We start from the raw sequence: 25,449 nt of genomic DNA, 5'->3' as shown, positions 1-25,449 counted from the left end.
ATTTTTTGTTGATCAACCATGGCATTGATGGATTTATGAAACTATAGGTAATTTTTTTAAGCAGGTGTGGACCTAAAGAAGTCCTGAATAGCTTGCTTGTATTCATGGAGTTAGATAGGGTGGGGCGAGGGGGAGACCATGAACTATAGAGAAGAGTATGCAAATGGATATGAGTAAGGATGTCCACCACAGTGTTCTTTATGCTAACAAAAACTCTAGAAACAACCTGAATATCCAAAGGGGAATAGTGGAGGAAAATTATTGTATCTCTAAACATTGAACTATCAGGTAGCTATTTGCATACTTATTGTGATATTATTTGAGCAAAGTGTTACTAAGAACAGCCTCTTAACATTACTTGCTCTTACATATATGATCTCACTCACTTGCCTGTGAGCCTTTGATAATCTGTCTTCTGGATGAGATATCTTTGCTCTCCTCCTGCTTCCCCCAGCCAATCTCCATGATTTGCATTTTCAAGTTTGTGGGGATAAATCACTTGGTTGTGGTAGCCACATGGTCAATTTGCACATTTCCTTCATTAAGAAATTCAAACTGTTGTGCTAGGAGGGCAGAGGGGATTTCAGAAGACTCTTTGAGGAAAAAAATTGTTTGTACCACTGGGAACCTATGTCCAAAGCATTGATGTCATTAGATTAACTCAGCTATATAAGAAGCTGTTGACAGATTTCCATATAAATAATCTGTTTATTTCCCTGCATTCACAGCCTCCTCTCCCAATCCTGGCCCCATTTAACTCCCATTCCAGAAACAAGATCCAATCAGTGTGGCTGGAGCATTTATGGAAGGTTCCATAAAATAAGAAAGACCTGAGTGGGGCCTTGAGGAATGGCAAAACCGTTTGTAGGCACAGTCTAGCACACTGGTGTTAAACAGCAGGGGCTGAAAAGGAGTGTGAGGTGCCCTGAAGTCAGAGAGAGTCTGATCCAGCCACAGTAATAGGCTCGGCTGGAAGGCGAGTGGGAGGTATGGTCTGGGGAGCCACATTAAGAAGATCCTTGAATGTTTAATACAAGAGTTGATGTGTCATTCAGTAGTTGATGGGAAGCCCCTGGCACAATCCTTCTCAATCAGCATCACTCATGCAACTTCTCCAAACTACATGCAGCCTCCCCTGCTGCAGCTAAGAACCACTGCTGTAAGAAGACAGTAGTCAGATAAAACCAGGTCAAGAAAGAGGCAGAGAAAAGCCCTTGACTGGAATTTAACAGCAGCATAGTGATAACCGTGGTAAGAAGCCAACCCTCTCACCCCTGAGCTTTGTATTCAGCTTTCTGTTCTCTCATTTTGATTACTTCTGTGCTTTCCTCCAGGATACCCTTTCCCTTGTTCTCTAGCTGAACAATTCAGCGAAAACCGTTTTCTTTGTGTTTCCATGGCAGAGTGGAAGCAGACTGACATTTTCCCAAATTGCATTATAAACTGCCGAGAGGGGAAACAAAAAAAAAAAGCAAGAAGATAAGAATAGCACAAAAAAGTCAATGTTCCCAAGTGAAGATTTGGAGTCCAAAATTCCCTAAGTAGGTAATGTCATTAAAGCAGTGGGCCTGAGAAGTGCTGCTGTTAAAGAAGTACCATCCAAACAGGAACCCCAATCCCTACATAAAGGGATCCAATGATACAGAGCACACAACTCTTACTAAAATCCTCTTTCCTCTCCCATTTTCAGGCATCCCAAAATTCCCAGAAATTTTTCACTATCCTATCTGAGAAGTTACTCTCTTACCATGCTACTCTTAACTCTCTCTTCCACAAATCATCCCATATGTCACTTCCCAAAATATCACAAAGTCTGTGCTACAAACCACTACACTTCTCTCTCCCTCTCTCCCTCTCCTTCCCACTTCCCCTCCCTCTCTTTCTCTCCCTCTCCTTCATTAACCTGTGCCTTTCCTGAACACCCTGTCACAGGCAGGAAAAAACCAAAGGCTGTGAATGTCTAAATGTCGTATTTTCATCTGACAGCCATTCTTCCTAATTATTCACCTGCCTGTAAGCTATGTGATCACTAAACCCTGCCTGTTCTTCAGCACACAGAAAAAAATGGCAATGTTCACAAACCCAACCTTATTATTTTTTAAACCTCCCTTATCTGCTTGGGAGCTATTGCTCAGCTCCAGATTCCTGATGAAGGTACATACCTACTTCACATCTGAAGCAGGGCAGTGGTCACTAGCACCCCTTGAGCATCCAGTGAATGGTACAGCCAGGCCCAGATCAAGTCACCGAAACCACCTGCTCTGCTACTCTTAAAATAACTCAAAAAAGACTTCTCTTCCTCTACCCTCAGCCCCCCAACACTTGCATACGTGTAATTGGAAAAGGTGTACTTGTAGAATTTCACAATATAACAATTCCTTAACTTTATTACAAGACTAAGATAGATTCTGGGGCGGGGGCGGGGGGAACTGGTAAACATAAGATAAAGGAAAAGAAAAGAGAAAACTTAGATAACTAGTGTCAAAGTTCTGTTTTGAGAACACCTTAAAAATGTTTATAGACTTCCCTTCCGGTAGACTTTTTTGGCAAAATATATTAGAAAGTTATAGGAACTACAATGCCATCACAAACTCTTAGTATTTACCTGGAAGTAAGAACCAAGCATAGTATCCTACTCAGTGTCCCGCAGAAAGAAAACTGCACTTGCAGCCAAGTTGAAAATGGAAATCAACTCTTGTGGTAGATCATTTCCAAAGGTGGCCACCAACAATCCTTCTATCTCTGTACACTCCTCCCATCAAGAGGTGGAGTCTATTTTCTCCTGAACTGGTCTCATGACTTGTTTTGGCCAATCCAATGAGGCAGAAGTGATGTTCTAGTACTCCTAAGAGCTACAAGAACTATAAGGCTTTAAGAACACTTGTAGTTTCGCTTTTGTGTTTCTGGAATCAGCCGATAGGTTAAAAAGCTCAGGCTAGGCCACTAAATGAGAAGATAGAGGCATAACCAGGCCCTAGCCATTCCAGCTGAGGCCAGACATGTATGTATGCCATCTTAGACATTCCATCCCAAGCTGAGTTCCCAGATGAATACAGCCAACACCATGTCTAGCAGAAGAACTACCTAGCTGAGCCCAGTGAATCCACAGAATCCATGAGAATTAATAGACTGTTATTGTTTTAATCCACTAAGGTTTGAGGGATTTTTTATACACAGCAAGAGATAACTGAGACAACTCTGGTTATCAATTCAACCAATCTCACTCAAGGATATCAACAAATCTGGATCCTATATAGCCTTTTAATTTTCCTAGTTTTTATGTTTGAGTTGTTCTTTTGTTACTTCATTGTTCTATATTAATCTCAGTCATGCATTCCAGATAGTTTTTATTTCAACTATTATGTCCCATAGTTCCCACAAGAACAATCAAACTTATTAGAGCTTACTTTGGGTTCAGAAACTCTGGTCACTTTATCTATATTACTGCCTTAATATAGTTAATACCTAAACTTCCTCTTTGATTCTGAAGGTACTTTGGATTTTATTATTGGCCTGATTTTTAAATCTTTACTTTGAAAATGTTCTGGGTCTGTATTTGCGGTGATAATTTCCTTTTGAATGTGTTTTTTGCAAGTTTATTCATGCTTTTCAAATGTAAATTAACTGATGTGAGAGTAATATGTATTCAGACAATAGCATTCATCAGATGTCACTGCTGAACTGGAAGGCTTCTCCAGGGTTTAGTTCTAATCCTTCTCCCTTCAATGACTTCAATTATCGTCTTTAAATGATGGCTCTCAAATCCAGACTTCCCATTTGGACTTCCTCCCTGAGAGTCAGATACAATTCCAACTGCCCACTAGGCATCTCCACTTCAATACCCTACAGACTTCACAAACTTATCTCCAAAATGAAATTCCTTGTCCTCTAAAACTTGCTCTTCCTCCGTTAATCTTTCATTACCAGAGATTCCTCCATTAATCTCCGTTGCTCAATCAATAGTAGCAGCATCCATCCAAAAATATGGCATGTGGGTCTCCTCACCCGATTATGAGCCCTAGGTCCCATTCATTTCCATCTCCCCAACTCTTAGCACAGGATCCAATACACGGTAATGATCACTACTTTTTTAAATTAATAACTGAATGAACAATGAGGTTCTGGTTACCTCAATAAGAAATATCGGCTGTTGTCTAACCCAGAAAATGTGCCAATACTTTTAGTACCATCTAGTCTTATTCAAGGCAAGACTTCAACTAACAGAAAGAGAGAGAACCAAATGGGTCACCATAGGCTATAGGCTTGAAAAACTCTTGACCGCAACATGCTTATGAAGTACAGCCTTCCTTATCAGGACTGATGTTCATTTGAACAGGTTGCATGATGAACCTATTCCCTCAGTTCCTGAGCCCCTGCTGCACCCAAGCCCTGTTCTGAGCAAAGCATGTCACCTTCCTGATTTCAGAAATGAGACCTCTTCCTGGTCATTCATGCTGCCATAACCCCAAGATAGTCTTGTACTCTACAGCTGCACCATACCAAATAGCTCTATCTTCTGGAATACAAGTTTTTTTGGCTTTTGGTTTTTGTTTTTTTTTTTTTGGTTTTTTTTTTGGTGAGATGGAGATTTATTCTTGTTGCCCAGGCTGGAATGCAATGGCGAGATCTCGGCTCACCGCATCCTCTGCCTCCCAGATTCAAGCGATTCTCCTGCCTCAGCCTCCCGAGTAGCTGGGATTACAGGCATGTGTCACCATGCCCGGCTAATTCTGCATTTTTAGTAGAGATGGGGTTTCACCGTGTGGCCCAGGCTGATCTCGAACTCCTGATCTCAGGTAATCCGCCTACCTCGGCCTCCCAAAGCGCTGGGATTACAGGCGTGAGCCACTGCGCCTGGCCTGGGATACAAGTTTTTAACAATTTTCCCCCAATCACAAATTTCCAGCCAGGTCCAAGTAGTTCAATGCCAACTCAGTTGAAATTTGTGATTTCTTTAAGGCACTGTGTTGCAGATGTTAATTCCTCTTTATTACTGAGTCATATGTGCAGACCCAAGTACTGCCTGATTCACTGTGTACCACTTCCTCTCTGAGTAGCTCTAGAAGTCCAACCTGCTTCAAAGCCAAACCAGTCTGAGTTACAGGCATTTTAAGTTTGTCTTTGTAGCCTAAATGTCTCGTTCTTTTGGTAGGATCATGACTGACAGCTTGTGAACAACATTTTAAAATATTTATTTCTACAATAACTGCTTTTGTACTCCCAGATTAACTTGTAGCATCTTCAATAATAAATTATTTGATCTGGCAACTTCTTTATAAAATCAAGCACAGTCCCACATATCCATGACATAACCTCTGGGTTTATAATCCTAGACCCTTAAACATAACTTTTTTTCATTCAAATACATTTGCTTTTCTGGAGTTGGGGGTGATTATAATTGTTCATTTAAAATACTTTTTAGTAAAACAGTACTTCCCAATTTCGTAACATCTGAATAAAAAAGCAATTGAATCTCCCTGAAAACATTTTTTGGCATTAAAATTCATTATATCCATTTGCATAATGATGAGGAAAGCTCAATGAAACTACCAATCTATTTAGCATCTCATGTTTGATAAAGCACATTAAAACATGAATGTATAGTCAAAAGACAGGTTATTTCACTACCAGACCATGTTATACTACTTCTCTAACAAATTCTTATCACCTTCTTCCTGTCCTTTGCCTTTCTATACAGTCTATACAACTGCATCATTATGAATTGAAAAAACTAAGGAGGATGTATAACATTTAACACATTAGTGAAATGTGAATTATATAGAAATAAATACCAATGTGCTAACAGCAAAGATCTTAACAGCTCTACTTTATTTATAGAGTAAAATAAACATATTAACAATTTACATGAGAATGGCTGAAACTCAAAAACCTGAAAACAAAAATTTGGTTTAGCAATCTTTTCATTAAAGTCTAAAAGTAATCTTTGGATCTCCCTATCAAAATTCCAGTTGGCTTTTGTTTTTTCCAGAAGTTGACAAGTTGATTCTAAAATTCATATGGAAATGCAAGAGACTTATAATAGTCAAAACAATCTGAAAAAGAAGAACAAAGTTGGAGGATTCACACTTCCCAATGTCAAAACCTACTTTAAAGTTATAGTAATCAAGATGGTGTACACTAGCATAAGGATAGACACATAGACCAATGGAATAGAATTGAGAGTCCAGAAATAAACCCTTACATTTATGGTCAATTGATTTTTGACAAGGGTGCCAAGACAATTCAACGGGGAGAAATAGTCTTTTCAACAAATGATGCTGAGACAACATGCAAAAGAATGAAGTTGGACTTCTTCCTCACACTATATGGAAAAATTAACTTAATGTGGATCATAGACCTCAATGTAAGGGCTAAAATTATCAAACACTTAAAAGAAATCATAGGAGCATATCTTCATGACCTTGGGTTAGTCAATGATTTCTCAGATATGACACCAAAAGCACAAGTGACAAAAGAAAAAACAGAAAATCATGTATCTAACTGGTATCCTTAATGTATAAAGAATTCCTACAATTCAATAATAGAAAGACTAATAACTCAATTTAAAAATGGGCAAAAAAGTTGAATAGACATTTCTCTGAAAAAGATACACAAATGACCAATAAGCACATGAAAAGTTATTCAGCATCATTAGTCATCAGGGAAATTCAAATCAAAAGTATAAGACAGTATTTCACACCCAGTAGGATGGCTGTAATCAAAAAGACAGACAATAACAAGTGTTGGTGAGGATGTGGAGAAGCTGAAACCTTCCTCATACACTGCTGGTGGGAATATAAAAGGGCACAGCTGCTTTGGGAAACAGTTCTTCAAAATGTTAAATATAGTGTTACAAATGACCTAGCAATTCTACACCTAAGTGTCCAGTCAAAAGAAATGAAAACACATGTCCAAACAAAAATATGTATATTCACACCAGCACTATTCATAATAGCCAAAAAGTAGAAACAACCTAAATGTCCATCAACTGACAGTTGGTTAAATAAAAAGTGCTATACCCATACGATGAAATATTATTCAGCAATAAAAAGAAATGAAGTATTGATTAGTGAACCTTGAAAACATTATGCTAAGTGCTAGTTGAAAGAATCCAGCCACAAACACCACATACTATATGATTCTATTTCTAGAAAATGTCTACATTAGGCAAATCTACAGGGACAGAGTGTAGATTAGTGATTTCTTAGGGCTAAAGGAGGTAATGGGGTGAGGAATGAGGAGTGATTTTTAATGGGTACCAAGTTTCTTTTAGCAGAATGAAAACATTCTCAAATTAGACTGTGATTGTGATTCTACATCATGTGAAAATAACAAAAAAATTAATTATATACTTTAAATAGGTGAATTGTATGGTATGTAAATTATATCTCAATATAGCTATTAAAAAATAAAAGTAGCCGGGCAAGGTGGCTCATGCCTATAATCCCAGCACTTTGGGAGGCCTAGGTGGGTGGATCATGAGGTCAGGAGATCGAGATCATCCTGGTTAACACAGTGAAACCCCGTCTCTACTAAAAATACAAAAAATTAGCCGGGCGTGGTGGCGGGCGCCTGTAGTCCCAACTACTCGGGAGGCTGAGGCAGGAGAATGGCGTGAACCCAGGAGGCAGAGCTTGCAGTGAGCGGAGATTGCGCCACTGCACTCCAGCCCGGGCAACAGAGCGAGACTCTGTCTCAAAAATAAATAAATAAATAAAAGTAATTTTCTTCCCACTTCTTGTCACAATTCATTATGAAATCTGAACCAGGGAGTTCATAAAAAAGGAAGTTTCACGAACTTCGTGTTTTCCCCCAATAGGTTTTATTTGTAGCTGAACATTCTGTAACTGAAGCGCCTGCTAAATTGATTCTGTTCCTCTTCATGGGGCAAATTTCATTAAATTTTCCTTCAATTGTTCTTTCCCCAATATAGATCGGTACTCTTGTATTTAGAAGATGCAGTCCCAAATGATTCCTCACTTATCTCCTGGGTAGTATGTAATGTTGCCACAAGAAACTACTTTTCTTTTGATTCAAAAGACTTGGCCAGTCTGCGGTCTACTTTCTGCTTCCAGAAAGACTACTCAGAAAACATTACTTCTATCAGTTACTTGTGAAAGACTTTGAAATGAACCAAAAAAATATTTCTGAGTGTCTTGTCTGGTACATTCTTTCAGGTTATCTGATTCCATAGGGGTTTGTGCCTTTTTTTTTTTTTGAGACTGAGCCTCACTCTCATCCAGACTGGAGTACAGTGGTGTGATCTCAGCTCATTGCAATCTCTGTCTCCTGGGGTTCAAGCGATTCTCCTACCTTAGCCTCCCAAGAAGCTGGGATTATAGGCAGGTGCCATCATGCCCAGCTAATTTTTGTATTTTTAGTAGAGACAGGGTTTCACCATGTTGGCCAGGCTGGTCTTGAACTCCTGACCTCAGGTGATCTGCCAGCCTCAGCCTACCAAAGTGCTGGGATTACAGGTGTGAGCCACTGCACCCAGCCTGGTTTGTGCCTTTTGATGCCTTCACACTATTTTACAACTCAGTGCGTTGTAGGAAAAAACAGATAATAATGTAAACGATTCATGTACATAGAAATGCAAATGAATTGTCAGTGGAACGGAATGAACATCAAGCAGTTTTGCATCTGTTTCTGAATTTATCTAAGCATTCGTGATATGTTCTTTGAATTCTCCTTTGAACTAATTATAAAGTCTTACTGGTTCCCTTAGTAATTAATTTGATAAATAAGATATTTTATAAGTGTTCACTTTATTTTTGTCCTGGTTTTAACATTTCTTAGAAGAGTATATCTTAGTTCAGGCTGCTATAACAAAAATACCATAGACTGGGTGACTTAAACGACAAACAATTTCTCACAGTTCTGGAGGCTGGGAAGTTCAAGATCAAGGCACAAGCAGATTCAGATTCTGGTGAGGACTCTCTTCCTGATTTGCAGAAAGCCTGTCTTCTCATTGTATCCTCACATGGTAAGAGGGGAGAGACATAGCAAGCTCTTGTGTCTTCCCTTACAAAGGCACTAATTCCATTCATGAAGTCTCCACCCTCATTATCTCATCTACATTGAATCACTTCCCAAAGGTTCCACCTTCTAATACCGTTACACTGGGAGTTAGGATTTCAACAAAGGAATCTGGGGGTGAGGGACACAGTCAGTCCATAACAGTATCTTTTAACATTTCTTCTCTTACTTTATACACTAAAGTAGAAAATTTGGTTTCCCCCAAATTAGTCCCAAAGAAAGTAACAGATAATAAATAAATTAACTAGCAATCCCTAGTTCAATACCAATGTAGTTTTACTGTGTTATGGCTGCGAGTGTAACATTAGCACAATACCTAATATATAGTCGGTGCTTGATAAATTTTTGCTTGTTAAGTAGTCCTTTTTCTGTTATGTTTTATATCTGGGAGTCTTACCTCTGGTCAGTGGAGCCCTCTCATGTACATTTAGCTCACATCAGCCTAAATCAACTCTTTCTCAATGATGTTGGCACTACCTTTTGCCAAGCAAGGTCTTCACACACTGCAGATCTGGCCTTTATTTGTGTGATTTGAGGAATCGCAGCCTACTCCCCCACCCCCAACTTGTTCCAAATTAGCCTCCTAACCACCCACAGGCCTGCTGCCATCCCTGACATTCCCACCAAGATAACCATTCCTTTAGGTTAATACATAGTTTCCAGAGTAAAAAGGAACCAAAACCAGGGACAACAGATGTCAAAACAAACAACTCTATAATTGAAGAACACACTTGTCATCCCACCCCCCAACTCCCCAACCTCTCTACTAGCAGGGACAGCAGAAGGTAGTATTTTCCATCTAAGAACTTCACTGTGCCTTTGCAAGTTAATTTCCAGTCTTCACAGTCAGTCTTCATGAAGCTAAATGAGTTGCTATTAAAAGGATCCGTGATTCACCCTTTTCTCATTCTTGGCAGGGCTACAGGGAGAAAAGAGGGCAGAGGAGGTGGATGTATAATATTGTGAGGTGCTAACTTTATTATGAGAGGACCAGCCTTATAATTATGGGGTAGTTAAGAAAAGGTCTATCTCATCATCAAAGTTTAGACTATAGTCTGAGAAGTAAAGCTCATCTTTAAACAATGTGTGTTTATTCATTCATTCAATAAATATTTATCAAGCACCTACTATGCATCTACCACCATGTTGGGCTGTATAGCAGGTGCTGAAATCTGCCAAGGCCATACCCCTGGGATCTTCCCATAGGCCACCTAGAGAATTCTTTTACAGGCTAATGGACTCCCTCTGAAGGTGTTTGTTAACCTCTAAAGGAGTGTGCTCACCCTGTCTGGGACAGGCCAGAAGTACCAGGATGGAAGTGGATGAGGACCCCAACTTCCTACCCCTCAAAGTAGTCCACAGTTTTTTAGAAGGTTCCAGGAGGGATTAAGTCCCTGTTGCCTACAGTGGTAACCTGCTCATTCACGCACTTTTGACTGATTTTCCACCTTCCCTCCTGCTTTTCCTACAATCACATCCCAAATAAACCAAATCCCTGTCTCAGAGTCTGTTTTGAGGGAAACCCAAACTAGGACAATAAATGTCCGTGTGTACGTGTGGTAAGCAGATGTGCACTATAATATCTTTAGACATAGAGCACCCAAGACTACCCTTCTGGAGCCCTGAAAACTGAGTAACACAGAATGGGAGCATGTCTTGCTGTGGGTGAGAACTATACCACCTAGACCTATACAGTTTACTGTCTGCATTAACATGCCTTTCCTATTCAGCCCACTTTACTAACTTTACTAACATCACTTTACATTTCTGCTGTCTTTATCAACATTGACTTTACTATTCCAAAAAAATTTTTGTCTAAGAGGATAAAAGTTGCAAATAAGGTTTTTCCAGAAACCTTCCCCAAGAAAATTGTTTAAATGAAAATCAAACTGTTCAATTCAATAGACAGCATCAACAGCTATTTACTCCCTAAGACTCTTTAATAAAAACATTCACCTCAAAATCTCCCCTTGCTGTGTCCACCAATTTTAAACAACTATATCATGATTCTTTATCCAATGATGATCTATCCTCTGCATGAAAGGCCCACTTTAAACTAGTATCTGAAGCCTCATAAACATCACAATTTAGCCCTTTCCCCTAAGGAAGCCACTAAGACTGTGTTGAGGTAATGCTTACCCTTACTGCGGTAAGAGTAAACTCAACTTTGTCTTATCAACAGGTTGTTTGGGTAGTATTCTCAGGAATCCAGCATTCAAAGGGAGTGGAAAACAGGGTTGGGGGTGGATATCCTTAGATAAGACCATCCCTGTGAGTACTTGGTAGAGTTGCATACAAGATGCATAGCATGCCAGGTGCAGTGGCACCCACTTGTAGTCCCACCTACTCGGGATGCTGAGGCAGAAGGATCACTTGACGCCAGGGTTTCAAGTCCAGCCTCAGCAACATAACAAGATTCTATCACCAAAAAAAAAAAAAAAAAAAATGAGTTGCAGATTGTCATGACAGATATTAGAAGATGGTAGTCTCCTGGAGGGGTAAAAACTCAAGGTCAGAAGAGCAAGGTTAAGGATGCTCAAAGGGATCGCCTGAGTACATTTTTCACCATGGAAATAAGATGCAATCCATACACAGTTTGAAAGTCCTTCCCCCATAGGCTGTAATTCCCTTTAGCATTCTTTGACCCTTCCATAAAGCCTGAGTCACCTACTAAACTTTGTGAGTGGCAAAGTGAGTGGCAAAACTTTGTAAAGGCAAGTGGAGGACAAGGTCATGAGAGGAAAGGTAAGTCTTGACTATATCCCTGTTTCTCCCATCTGAAAACACTCTGGTTAGGGGCAGTAGAGTACATCAAGGAGGACTGCAGTTTAATGCAGGTCAATGGCCCAGGCCATGCCCAGTTGAGGTCCATAAGAAAACAGGAAATCAGTAACACAGCCTTTGGAGTATAATAAGGAGAACCTCAGGGAGGCTCCTCTCTTGCTCAAATGTACCTATCCAAGAGAAATATCACATGAGCCACACATGTGAGCCACATATGTAATTTAAAATTTCTTGAAGCCATATATTAAAAAGTAAAAAGAAATAGGTGAAATTAATGTTCATATTTTATTAAAATAATATATTCAAAATATTATTTCAACATGTAATCAATATAAAAAGTATTAATGAAATATTTTCCCTCTCACTAAGTCTTTGAAATTCAGCGTGTATTTTGCACTTACGGCACATTTCAGTTTAGCCACATTTTAAATGCTGCATAACCACATGTAGCTCATGACTGCAGTATTGAATGAACAGCACAGGACTATGGAAAGATGACCCTGGGAAAAAAAACAGACCCTTGGATAACAACCCCTTATTCACTATGTTTCATTTAGCAACTGAACCAGTGCTCTTATAGAAACCAGAGACCAAAACCAGCAGGAGTGAGCCATGGGGGAGGAATAAGGAATGAACCGGAAGCCAGCCTTCTTCTTAGAGATAATTGTGTGTGTGTAGCCAGCTCTACTGTCTGGGCTACACATCTGCTGTGTCAAAACCCAATTTGGATTCTCACTTTCTACTCTGTCAGGAACAAGTTGTACTTCCTGATCTCTTTATTTTCCTCTATTATTCCCTCTGTAAATTTCTCTTTCAAAACAAGAAAAAAAGATTCTGGCTCATTCTGCTTGCTGTGCTGTGAGCAATAAAGTCTTTGTTTCTGATCTGAGGGTCTTATATCTTCTGCCAGTATCCATGAAACTGTGGCAAGCTAACTTGTTAGCTTGCAAGTAGGGTCAAATCTCAGACCTTTCACAATTCTTGACATTATCATTCCATCCTTCAATGCCTAACCAAGGTCTAACTCCAAGGAGGAATTAGAGGCACCTTTACTAACCTCTCAGAGCTATTAACACTTCTTGTTTCTACTCAGCCTTTAGCATTTACAATATAGAATTTTAAAATAATTTTGTGTGTCTACATTTTAATATCTCCAATTCCCCCATTGCTCTATGCATAATATTCATTAAAATGCTTGCTGAGTGACTCATTGATTTTTGTCCCATACATGTGAAACATTGGAGAAATTTCACACTGTGTGATCACGGAGTCCTACCTTCCCCACTTCCTACATTCAGATGTGCTGATGGTGTGTGCCCCCTCTCTTCTCCTCTCATGCACCATCAACCTTCCTTCATCCCCACTCTTCTTTAATTTTCCTTTCTTCTATAGTAACTTACCACACTTTCACCTTAAAACACTAAACCAGATCAACTCAGTGAAAACAAAGCCCTTGAACCTGGAGTTATGGGATGTAGAAGCTAAAGATCACTTTTTACTGAAACCCTAAACACACTTGCCTTTAGGTTGCCTCAGGTAAAAAATCCTTCCTTTTCTTTAAGAATGTAAATCCCTTCAGAAAGAGGCTGCACTTAACATACTAAAGTTAACAGATTTTCAGCAGGGCTCGGTGGCTCACACCTGTAATCCCAGAACTTTGGGAGGCTGAGGCAGGCGGATCACCTGAGGTCAGGAGTTCAAGACCTGACTGATCAACATGGCAAAACCCCATCTCTACTAAAAAATACAAAAATTGGCCAGGTGTGGTGGCATGCACCTGTAATCCCAGATACTTGGGAGCCTGAAGCAGGAAAATTGCTTGAACCCGGGAGGTGGAGGTTGCAGTGAGCCAAGATCATGCCATTGCACTCCAGCCTGGACAACAGAGCAAGACTCTATCTCAAAAAAAATAAATTAATTAAATAAAATAAAAATAAATAAAACAGATTTACAGTTCTTTTTTTATAGAAAAAATAAATAATTATGGCATGAATCCAATGACAGATGAAGGATATTTGCCATTCTATTGTAAGTTAATTATACCAGAAAATTCCAATTATTTTAACCTACCCACTATATAATATTTCAAAAGATAATCTTTTATTATCTAAATATGAGTTATTTTTTCTTTTTCTTCCCTTCCTACCTCCTTTTTCTTTCCTTCTTTTTCCCTTCCTTTCTTCCTCTTTTATTTCTTGTTTTCAAGTCCATAGCACTTAACATGCATTTTTTCATAGCTTTTCTTGGTGGGGTACATGGTAAGCAGCTCAGATTAGTCTATAATATCAGAACTTTCTAAGTCATATTAGAGATATGGAATTGTTCTCAAACTACAAGATGTGTCTGTAACCTGATTGAGGGTTAATCTATCTATGAGAACTGGAGTTTTGTCAGCTATAACCAGTTTTGATCTGGTTTAGTGTAGAAGGATAAGGTAGGTTGAACTAAAACTTCTCCCCAACATTCCTTTCCTTCGTGATCAGAGTTAGAGGCAGAAAGAACACTGAGCTTTGGAGAAGAGCAACTTCACTGTGGCACCATTCATAGTCCATTATCATGGGAAGTTGTATACTGAAACTCAAGATGTATAAGCAATGAATGTAGCTTAGTTTAATAAGGAGGAGCGAGGTCATATTGATACTATTGTGCAATTTTTAAGTAGTCTTTCGAAGGCCATTCATCTCTTAGATGGTGTATTAGTCCGTTCTCACGTTGCTATAAAGAAATACCTGAGACTGGGTAATTTATAAAGAAAAGTTTAATTGGCTCACAGTCCACAGGCTGTACGGGAAGCATGGTGGCATCTGTTTCTGGGGAGGCTTCAGGAAACTTACAATCATGGCAGAAGACGAAGTGGAAGCCAGCACATCACATGGCAGGAGCAGGACCAAGAGAGAGAGTGGGTAGATGTCATACACTTTTAAATAACCAGATCTCATGAGAACTCACTTACTATACAGTACCAAGGCAGGGATGGTGCTAAACCATTCATGAGAGCTCCACCCCCATGATCCAATCACCTCCCACCAGGCCCCTCCTCCAACACTGGGGATTACAATTTGACATAAGATTTGGGCAGGGACACATATCCAAACCATATGAGATGGTGACTGGTGCTCAATTTTAGGAACCTAAAAGGAATTCTTCTGCACTCTACTATCTTTTCTCCGCCCCATTCATAAGACCAGAGCTTCCCATACTTTGACAACCAGCTAAAGTGAAGGGAAAAGCCCTCTACATCCAGCAGACTACTGGGGAGTCTGAATTCGAAAGTCTCAAGAAGAGATGGGAACTTTACTATTCTGTAGGGAGGGTTAGCAATCTCTAGGGAGGTGCTGGGAGGGGCACTCAACAGGAAGATCTTAAGAGAGGACTGAAGGAGAAGTGGAAGAGCAAGAGAACAAGGGGAATTCACATGAGACATACTCTAATGGCTTACAGAGTGATGCTTTTGCCTCTATGTATAATACAAAGGACCAAGGAAGCTAAATCAGAGTTGCAATACGTGCTTTCCTTCTAACACCATTCCCCAACTATTTAAATTGTGATCATTTCCTGACCACTGGAAAAAGAACTACTCCATCAAGGTGCTATGAGTATTTGGCTTATGGAAGACAGAAAGGACAGGATTCACAATGGACAGAAGATAACCCCCACTCCAAGGTCATCTGAGGGTCACTGGCCCACCATCACAGTGAAGAATCTCAACCAGCCAACTTGGGTGGGCATGAAACTGTCTCCCCCAACCTTTCCTTTCCCAAAAGGGTAGCTAGTAACCTGCCCTGTGGGAAAGAGAATAGTGACAGTCAAAATCACCATATCCAACCAAACACCAGCCAGGTGAGGGTATGTCTAGATGCACATAACACACATATTACTGATGGCAAAAATGTCTCTATGATGGAGTAGTAGACATCAGACTTACTCAGCCTGATCTTATTTGTGGTGGATATTTGTTGTTTTTTTACAACATGGGTTCCAAACACTCTTCTTTTGTGGGGAACCCCCAGATGTCAGGTCCTAGCCTCCCATGATGAAGTCAAGGAAAGTGCTGCTCTGTTTAGTAGCACACTGTTTAATTAAACTGACACTTTTTCCATAGCAAAGCTGCCTAAGTAGAAAAAGCACTAAATTGATTTACATTGGAGCATGAGTTCCTTGCCTCATCACAAAATAAAAATGATCTTTCCATGGCCTGGCACCAGTCTGCAGATTACACTTGCAGAAGCACAGGTCTGGGGGCCATATATTTCCTCTTCTAGCATCCCAATAGCTGTGTAGATGCTATGACCTGAACTCAGCAACCAGATGTTCCTACCCAGGTCTTTGGATCTTGAAGGAAAGAAACGAAGATGCAAGGACAGCTGAGAAGCTTACATGGTGGTGTGAGCATTTCCAAAAAATCAGCAGTAGCATCAGCATTGAGAGTCCAAAGGTAGCAGCAGCATCGACTGTTCAGATTTCCGACAGCAGTGGAACACTGAACTGATGACAATGTGTCTGCCATTCATAGCCTTTCTTGGTTCCCACCGTCTTCTGAGCCTGGCTTTCCAGCCTACCTATCACTTCTGCGTACTGACCAAGAAGTACCAATGAATTTCTTTTCTGCTTAGGTAAGTCAATAGAGAATTTTGTTGCCTGCACTCAAGAAACTTGACGGACAAACCCTTTAACATTCAAATCAGGTGACTAATGATGCCTGTTCAGATTCCAAGCTCACCAAGGAATTTTATGATGGTAATTTGGCTTCTCGTGTGTTAGCTAGAAACTCTGGATTTCCTGGTAACTATGTTTGTCATTAAAATTAACTAACTGGTATTAGGTCTTAAACTTCACATGATGAGTAGGAATAATGTCACCGCACTCCAGAGAGAAAGATCTACTCTCTATACGCTGACACAATTGGATTTTATATGCTACAATGCTAACACCCAGAAAGTGGGTTGTGGCAAATTTACCACAATAAGGGTATCCTATGGAGAACCTTCCTGGCTAGCCACCTGGCCCCACCCAGGTGCTCCTTCTGCATAGTTAGAACTCCTATGCTGCCTTTTGACACCTGAGGTCAGTCAGCCCTTTGACTTTCTTACAGAGTTGTTGGGGGTTGAATCAAATTTATTTACAGTCTTCTAAGTCTGAAACAGGCAATGGAGTGAGCAGGTCTGACTGAAGCTCTTAGAAGTCCATAGCTTGCCAGCAAGGCAAGCTATGAATCTTAAAATAAATTCGTGCACATGCATCACATTTGCATAGTTCCCCATTTGTCACCCATAAACATCCCTTATCAAAGCCATATGGGAAGAAATCATTATCAGAAAGCAATCTGTGTCTCCTTTTTGACTACACCTCATTAATTTCTGACTTGATTCTCTCTAAACTGTGTCATTGAACATTTGCTTTTTGGTTTCGCTTCTTTAAACACGAGTAACGATAAAAACTATACATCTTATATATATGGAGTTGTTTATGATTTTCAGAGAATTTTCTCACCCAATGTCTCATTCCATCCTTCACAATGATTCCCTAGAAGAACTTTTATCCTTTTTTTACAAATGATAAAATAGCAAGCCTCATGCTGCACAGTTACTATGTGGCCGAATGTGGACTTAAACATGGATCTTTCAAAACCTAACAGTCCAACACAGTGAAAGTTCCTGCCATTATCTGGCAAATTCATGACAATTCTACATTGCATAAGCATTACTTTAAAATACTTGGATAAAGGCGCCTCCAAAATATTCCAATATTACCCCTCCACTGTCAACAAAGGCACTGGACAAATAAATTTGTATTGGCATCTTACTTTTAAAAACAATCTTCTGAGAGACAAATCTTTTTAAAAATCATTTTGACTTTTCTCTTTTATTTTGATATAATATTCCATATGAGATTTCCTATGGTGGAATGAATTCTTGTTTATGGTATATAGATTTAATCTGTTAATGTTTCACTTAGAAATTTTAAAAATTTATTTTTATTTTTTGTGGGTACATAGTAGGTATATATATTTATGGAGGGTACATGAAATGTTTTGATACAGGCATGCAATGCATAATAACATAAATAAAAAGCATTTATCCCCTGAGTTATAAACAATCTAATTACACTCTTTAAGTCAGGGGTCCCCAGTGCCCGGGCCTTGGACTGGTACTGGTCTGTGGCCTGTTAGGAACCGGGACATAAAACAGGAAGTAAGTGTGGTGGGCGAGCAAGCACTACCGCCTGAGCTCCGCTTCCTGTCACATCAGTGGTGGCTTTAGATTCTCATAGGAGCATGAACCCTATTGCGAACTACACGTGAGGAATCTAGATTGCGCACTCCTTATAAGAATCTAACTGGGCCAGGCACAGTAGCTCACGCCTGTAATCCTAGCATTTTGGGAGGCCGAGGCAGGCAGATCACCTGAGGTCAGGAGTTCGAGACCAGCTGCCAACATGGTGAAATCCCATCTCTACTAAAAATACAAAAATTAGCCAGGTGTAGTGGGGCATGCCTATAATCCCAGCTACCTGGGAGGCCGAGGCAGGAGAATTGCTGGAACCTGGGAGGCAGAGGCTGCAGTGAGCCAAGATCACACCACTGCACTCCAGCCTAGGTAACAGAATGAGACTCTGTCTCAAAAAAAAAAAAAAAAAAGAAGAAGAGAATCTAACTAATGCCTGATGATCTGAGATGGAACAGTTTCGTCCTGAAACCATCCCTCACCCCTCAACATGGAAAAATTGTCTTCCACAAAACCGGTCCCCAGTGTCAAAAAGGTTAGGGATTACTGCTTTAAGTTACTTGAAAATGTACAATTAAGTTATTATTGACTATAGTCACCCTGTTGTGCTGTCAAATGTAGGTCTTATTCATTCTTTCTATTTTTTGTACCCATTAACCATCCTCACCTCCCCACCAACCCCCCGTTGCCATTCCCAGCCTCTGGTAACCATCCTTCTACTCTCTATGTTCATGAGTTCAATCGTTTTGGTTTTTAGATCTCCTAAATAAGTAAGAACATGCAATATTCGTCTTTCTGTGCCTCTGCCAGACAAATTTTAAACCTCCAAGTCAATAAACTTTGGATTCCCAATAATGACCTCCCATTAGGAGGTCAACTTTTAAGTTTGATATTTTATACTCTCCTGATTCTACAAAATCATGTCTTCATTTTCAGTGAAGTATCAGTGTGTAGTATCTATGTACAGTACTTTACAGCTTGCACAGTGCTTTTATGCACATTTTGTTAAATTCTTACAGCTACCTCCATGTGATAGCTGGTCTCTCCTGCAAGTATTTTTACCTCAGTTTTGCAGATAAGGAAAGCAGGGCTCATGATGATAAGAGACCTTTCTCAACATGACTCATGTCAGAACTGCTAGGGTCAAGACTGGTTCAAACCTCAGTAATCCACCCCTTTCACCTCGACAACATAAAAAGCAATGGACCCTATGAGTGCATTCTTTTTTCCCTAAGCAAACAAAAGGCGTAATATTACTGCCTTGGTACATGGCATCCTATTTTTCTCTGAATTTCCTTTCCTTCACAGTTGCCTCCTCCAAAGGATTAGTGCAAATCTGATCTTGATAGATCTTTTTCTTCCTGCTCATTTTACGGGATAGTTATGAGGATTAAATCTTTAAATATATGTAAGAGTACTTTGTAATTATATACAGCATGTATATATCTAGGAAAGTGTTACTATGAAAACTACAGGTTATTCAGAAGCCAACAATAGCAGCTCTCCTTCCTCCTCCCTTCTCCCCTCTCCTTTCTCCCTTCTCTCTTTCCTTCCCTCCATCCTAAATAATTCAGAGCAAATAACGGCAACTCATGGAATCAACAGCCAACATAGATACCACAGGGCACAAAAGGCCAGGAATACAAAACATCACAGTCTCCTGAGACACATAAATGACTCTGAGATTGGCCTAAGCTCAGGGCAGAGCCATGATTATAGTTTCATAAAGCCGAGTCTCTACTTCCTATCCTAATTATTTGTGGGATAAGTTAAGTGATGAAAGACAGCAAAGTAAATGCAATATGCTTAGACATCAGTGAAGTATGTCTTATATTGTTCCACTAAATATCAAAAGTAAACATGTAATCATTTTAAATTAGATAAAATTATTAGAAAAATAACAAAATGCATAGTTTTCTGTTAGAGGACAAACTTAGCCTTTATCTACACATCTCAGTTTTGGGGGGGTTCCCAGAAAGATAAGGTCTCCAAGAGTTCTTGGCTTTGCCAAGAGAAAAACAAGTATGGCAATAGAAAGAGAGCTAGCCCTTCTCGAACACAGGTTATGACATATGGTTTTTTCTATATGTTAACACATTCTTCAATCCACACAAAGATCCTAAAAACATATTATTATTCTTACCTTGAGATTCGAAAAATTGAGGCTCAAAAAGGAAATAGCTTTCCACAGGTCTTTGATGCCAAAGCCAAGGCAAATGGAGATGAACTGAGTGAAGTGGAAAGACAAGGAGGAAGGGGAACACCAAATGCAACCAGGAGCAGGGGAGGCATGAGAAGTTTTCAAGTGTCGATCAGCAGGTAAATCCATTACATGACCAAGACAATGTCAAACTGTGGAACCAACAAGCTAGAAGACATCGTGTGTCATAGGAGTAGCAGCCACTGTCTGCACCCCACCCATATTCCCCACACTTAGTATTTCCACGCACACCAACCTGGCTTCCAACTGCCAGCACCTGCGATTGTCTGCCCTTGGACTTTCTCTGGCTGCTAGAGCAGCTCTTTCTGCTGGAAGTGCTGAAGGATTAAGATCCCCCTGGGAAGAGCCCTCAACCAATAACTGACAAGAGTGGGTGGATACATACACCAGCTTCCTTGCCCCTCAAGTGGGATGACTCTGAGATGTGTGTTCTACAATGTTTCCCACGGTTTCCCCCAGTGAGATTGCACCCCAGTTGCCTGCAGTAGTAACTGGCTTAATAACTCACCCTTTACTGGCTACCTTCTTATTTCTGTCTCACTTTCCCACTCCCCTACCAGTGTTTCTTAGAAGTAACTTACCAATGAACTATAGAATTTGCATAGAATCTTGTCTCAATATCTTCTTTCTGGGGGGAACCCATACCACGAAAACAGCATATCCTATAAATTTAGAGCAGTAGCTAACTTGTGGTGGAGTCATCTAACACTAATAAATTCATGCAGTAGAATTCATTCAAGAACTAGTCTGTAAAACAGAAGTTACTACATAACCCATTTCCTGGGCTGCTCTAGCTGGTGGGTATTCTGCAGAACATGAGCCACATCTCACTCCCTCGTGTTCCTACATTTGAGGCTCCTCTAAGTCATTTTCGGGAATACTCTAATGTATCTCACATAACCTGCAAACAAGTCAGTCAGGTCTCTGCCAATTGAGCTGGTTCAGCCCCAGCATCCACTGTTTCCGGTAAGGGTCACCCTTCTTCCTCCGGGGTTCTTACCACACTGATATTACACTGAGTACCACAGGAAGGGAAAGAAATGTCCTCTTCCCCACTTTGGTCACACTTCCTCACATGGGCACCTAGATCACAAGGATTTGTGCCCCTGTGTCACAAATCCTTTGTGGAAAAGCCTCTCTCACGTCTTCTGCCTATGGCCCCGCCAACCACAGACCTCCACCATGAGCCCATGGTGCCATTTTGGAGAGCATGTCTAAGACAGACACCATGCTGTCCTCTCGGGTATTTTCCAGTAATCATCCTTGAGCTCTCTTGTCCTTATTCCTCCTCAAACTCTCCTGCTTATAGACCTTTGGTGCCCATTCATCATCCTTTCCCAGATATTTGTGAATTACAGGGCTGGACACAGCTTAGGCCCAGGCAGGCATCCTCAGTTCACCTATTATCCAACAAAGACACACACACATCTTTCACACTCCCTATCTTTACTCAGCCGACGTCAAAAAACAGAGCCCAAGTGATTTGGGACACTGAAGTCAATTGGATACAGTGATGAATTGGTCTGATAATTACCATCATAAAGCCGACACTATAATGTGTGGTCATAGACGTGGTGACTTTCATTCTGTTCTGTCTGAAAACCTATAACCTTTTCTGAAGAACATAAGGTACTTCCACTTTGCCCAAATTTTGCAAAGGCTTTTGATCCAAAGTTGTGAAGTTCTGAGCCAGTTAGACTTGGATAGATAATGGGAGAAATCAGAAGTCCAGGAGTTTTGAAGTGTTTCAAGCAGAGTATAATTGGAATGTTAAGAAAAGATCAAGATGTAACAAATTGAACATAAAATGACATAAAACTAGAAAGACATAGCTCAAATGCCACAACCTCTTTTAAATCCCATTTCTGTTCCCTACATACACACATGCACACACATGCATGCACACTCATAGATGAGCACACAGAATCACTCACTCACTTGAATAGGAACATTCAAATGAATGGAACTTTGGTTTAACCTAGGCAAGGTAGCATGCCAGTTCTAGAATTGGACTCTCTGGATCAAGTAGATCAAATCCCAGATCTGCCACTTACTACTTTGGTAACTTGGACAAATTACTTACCCTCTCTGTGTCTCAGTTTCCACATATGAAAATGGAGATAATAATAATTGTTTAAGGTTTTAATGAATTTACTATTTTTAAACTGCTTTAAAAGAGTGACTGGCACAGAGTATTTTGTATAATGGTATATATTTTGCTATTTTCTGCCTCATTTTAGTGACCTATGCATTTTACCTTATCCTTTCTACTGAATTTTAGTTGCCAGAGAACAGGGATTCCATCTTCATACTGATATTTCTCCTGCAGGGTCTGGCATTTGCAAGATGCCAAACAATAAATGACTGCAGAATTGGATGTGCTTTGGTGTTCACCAAAACTTCCCCCAGCTCCACAGGAAATATTTTTTATCATGGGATGAAGCCATAATGACGAAATTAATTCAGTAAAACAAAAATAGATGAAAAGGGAATTTGAAATAATATGCAGATGTACAACTAAGATGAGGGCTGTACTGTAGCACAACTAATGGTAGGGACCAGGTCTGATACCACAAAGATGACCCTAATAATGTCAGCAATGCTTGAGGAGCTCCTGTTTCCTTGTATTTCTGCCGAGATAAGCTCGGGATTTTCAAATTGAACACTCATTACCAAACTAAAAGGAGACAAAGAACCCAAACATTCACTAAAGCATAAAATATGTGTGCATTTCACATGTACCGAGTACAATAGATTCATCCACATTTATAAGAAGTCCAATCTCATACAGAGACATCAATGAAATAGGCATGAGGGGGTGGCTCAGGACTATAATCCCAGCACTTTGAGAGGCAGAGGCAGGCAGATTGCTTGAGCTCAGGAGTTTGAGATCGCCCTGAGCAACATGGCGTGAAACCTTGTCTTGACAAGAAATATAAAAATTGGCTGGGTGTGGTGGTGCACACCCGTGGTCCCAATGGCTCAGGAGACTGAGGTGGAAGGATTACCTGAGTCTGGGAAGGTAGAGGCTGCAGTGAGCTAAGATCCCACCACTGCATTCCAGCCTGGGTGACAGAGTGAAACCCTATCTCAAAAAAAAAAAAAGAAATGAAATGAAGGAAGTAATATTAGTTCAGCGGTCCCCAACCATTTTGGCACCAGGGACAGGTTTCATGGAAGACAATTTTTCCATGGACTGGGCGACCATTGTGGGGGTTGTAGGGAGACGGTTTGGGGATGAAACTATTCTACCTCAGATCATCAGGAATTTGTTAAATTATCATAAGGAGTGTGCAACCTAGATCCCTCGCATGCACTGTTCACAATAGGGTTCGCATTCCTATGAGAATCTAAGGCCGCCACTGATCTGACAGGAGGCAGAGCTCGGGCAGTAATGCTCGCTGGCCCGCTGCTCACCTCCTGCTGTGGGGCCCAGTTCCAGGGGGTTGGGGACCCCTGCATAAGTTGATTCCTGATGCTCCACCACCCTCCTCCCCACAATAATAATCACTACCATTTATCGTGTACCTAATCTGGGCCAGGCACTTTAAAGACATAATGGTACCTTCCAGGTTAAAATTATAGATTTAAAACACATCTACTTTTGTTTCTTCCCCAAACCACATTAAAATTATCAAGAAGAGATTTATTTTTAACTAGAGGCAAAGAGAAAGGGGAAAAAAATATCAAAACTTTGGAAGTTGGGGGATACTATGCTTACTACTAGAGGAGTTCTTTGAAAAATAATACTATTAACAGTGGCATGTAGGCCAGGCATGGCGGCTCATGCCTGTAATCCTAACACTTTGGGAGGCCGAGGTGGGCAGATCACCTGAGGTCAGGACCAGCCTGGCCAACATGGTAAAACTCCATCTCTACTAAAAATACAAAATAAGCCAGGCGTGGTGGCATGAGTCTGTAATCCCAGCTACTCAGGAGCCTGACGCAGGAGAATTGCTTGAACCTGGGAGGCAAGGGTTGCAGTGGGCCAAGATTGTGCCACTGCACTTCAGCCTGGGCAAGAGAGTGAGACTCTGTCTCAAAACAACAACAAAAAAAACAGTGCATTGTAGTGAACAGGTGCATGAAACAAAGTCTTTAGTGTCTAAACAGCAAAGTAAGATTTAACGACCTATTAGAAATTGTTACTTTATGAGTGCAAGTAATTATCTGTCAGTATTAACACATCATTTACATATCATTAGATATTTGTAAATTGCATAGGCAAAGTTTATAGCTTAGGAAACTATTTGTAAAATTTCCTTGGCCAAGGATCTAATCTACTAATCTACTATGTTCAGTAAGTCTACATGACCATAAAGACTGGATTGCCACACCCAAATATATCTACCAATAATGAAAATATAAATTTAAAAATACTTTATCTGATCCCCTTATGTTTAAACCCACATGTGCCAATGATCATTGACTAAAACCTGAGAAATACATTAATCATGAATTAACATAATTAGATGCTTGGATGTAAACACAGCAGGAAATATTCCCTCTCTTCAAAGGATAAATTTGTAAAAAGTAGTTTACATTCTAGAAAATAAGTTGATCTACTTGTAAATATATATGTACTTTCTTAGTTACTAACACCATTTGCCCTTATAAATTATCTACATATAAGATTTGACACATTTATTAAATATATATGTGTTATATCAGTCAGGCGTTTGTGGTTGAAAGTGATAGTAAAACCAACTCAAACCCACTTAAACTAAAAAGGGAATTTGTTAGCTTGATTAATTGAAAAGTACAGGCAAGGAATTCTCGTTTTACTCACAGTTGTATCAAATAATGTTATTGGGACTCACTACAGTTTGCCCCTTGACTTCCTAGAATTTATACACCCTTTTTTCATACATACGGGTTTTAAAATGTATCCTCCCAGCATTATACAACTGTTCCATGGACTGCCAAAATTGCACTTACCCTCTTCCCAAAAGAATATACTCCAATGCTAAGTCTCATTAACTTATTATACCCAAGATATCTCAGTGATGTCTCCCAGACAAGTCTAAATGCAGCTCCTTATTGTCTGGAAGTCTATAGATAAGTTATTTAGCCACAACCAACAGACCCAGTGTACGAAGTTGCACGGACAACAGGACCACTTTAGAGAAAAAGCTCCCATTTGAAAAAAGAAAAGGGAAGAAAAAACACAATGATCGTACA

The sequence above is a fragment of the Chlorocebus sabaeus genome, chromosome X (genome assembly GCF_047675955.1).
Source record: "Chlorocebus sabaeus isolate Y175 chromosome X, mChlSab1.0.hap1, whole genome shotgun sequence".
Lineage (NCBI taxonomy): Eukaryota > Metazoa > Chordata > Mammalia > Primates > Cercopithecidae > Chlorocebus > Chlorocebus sabaeus.
This window is presented reverse-complemented; position numbering follows the sequence as displayed.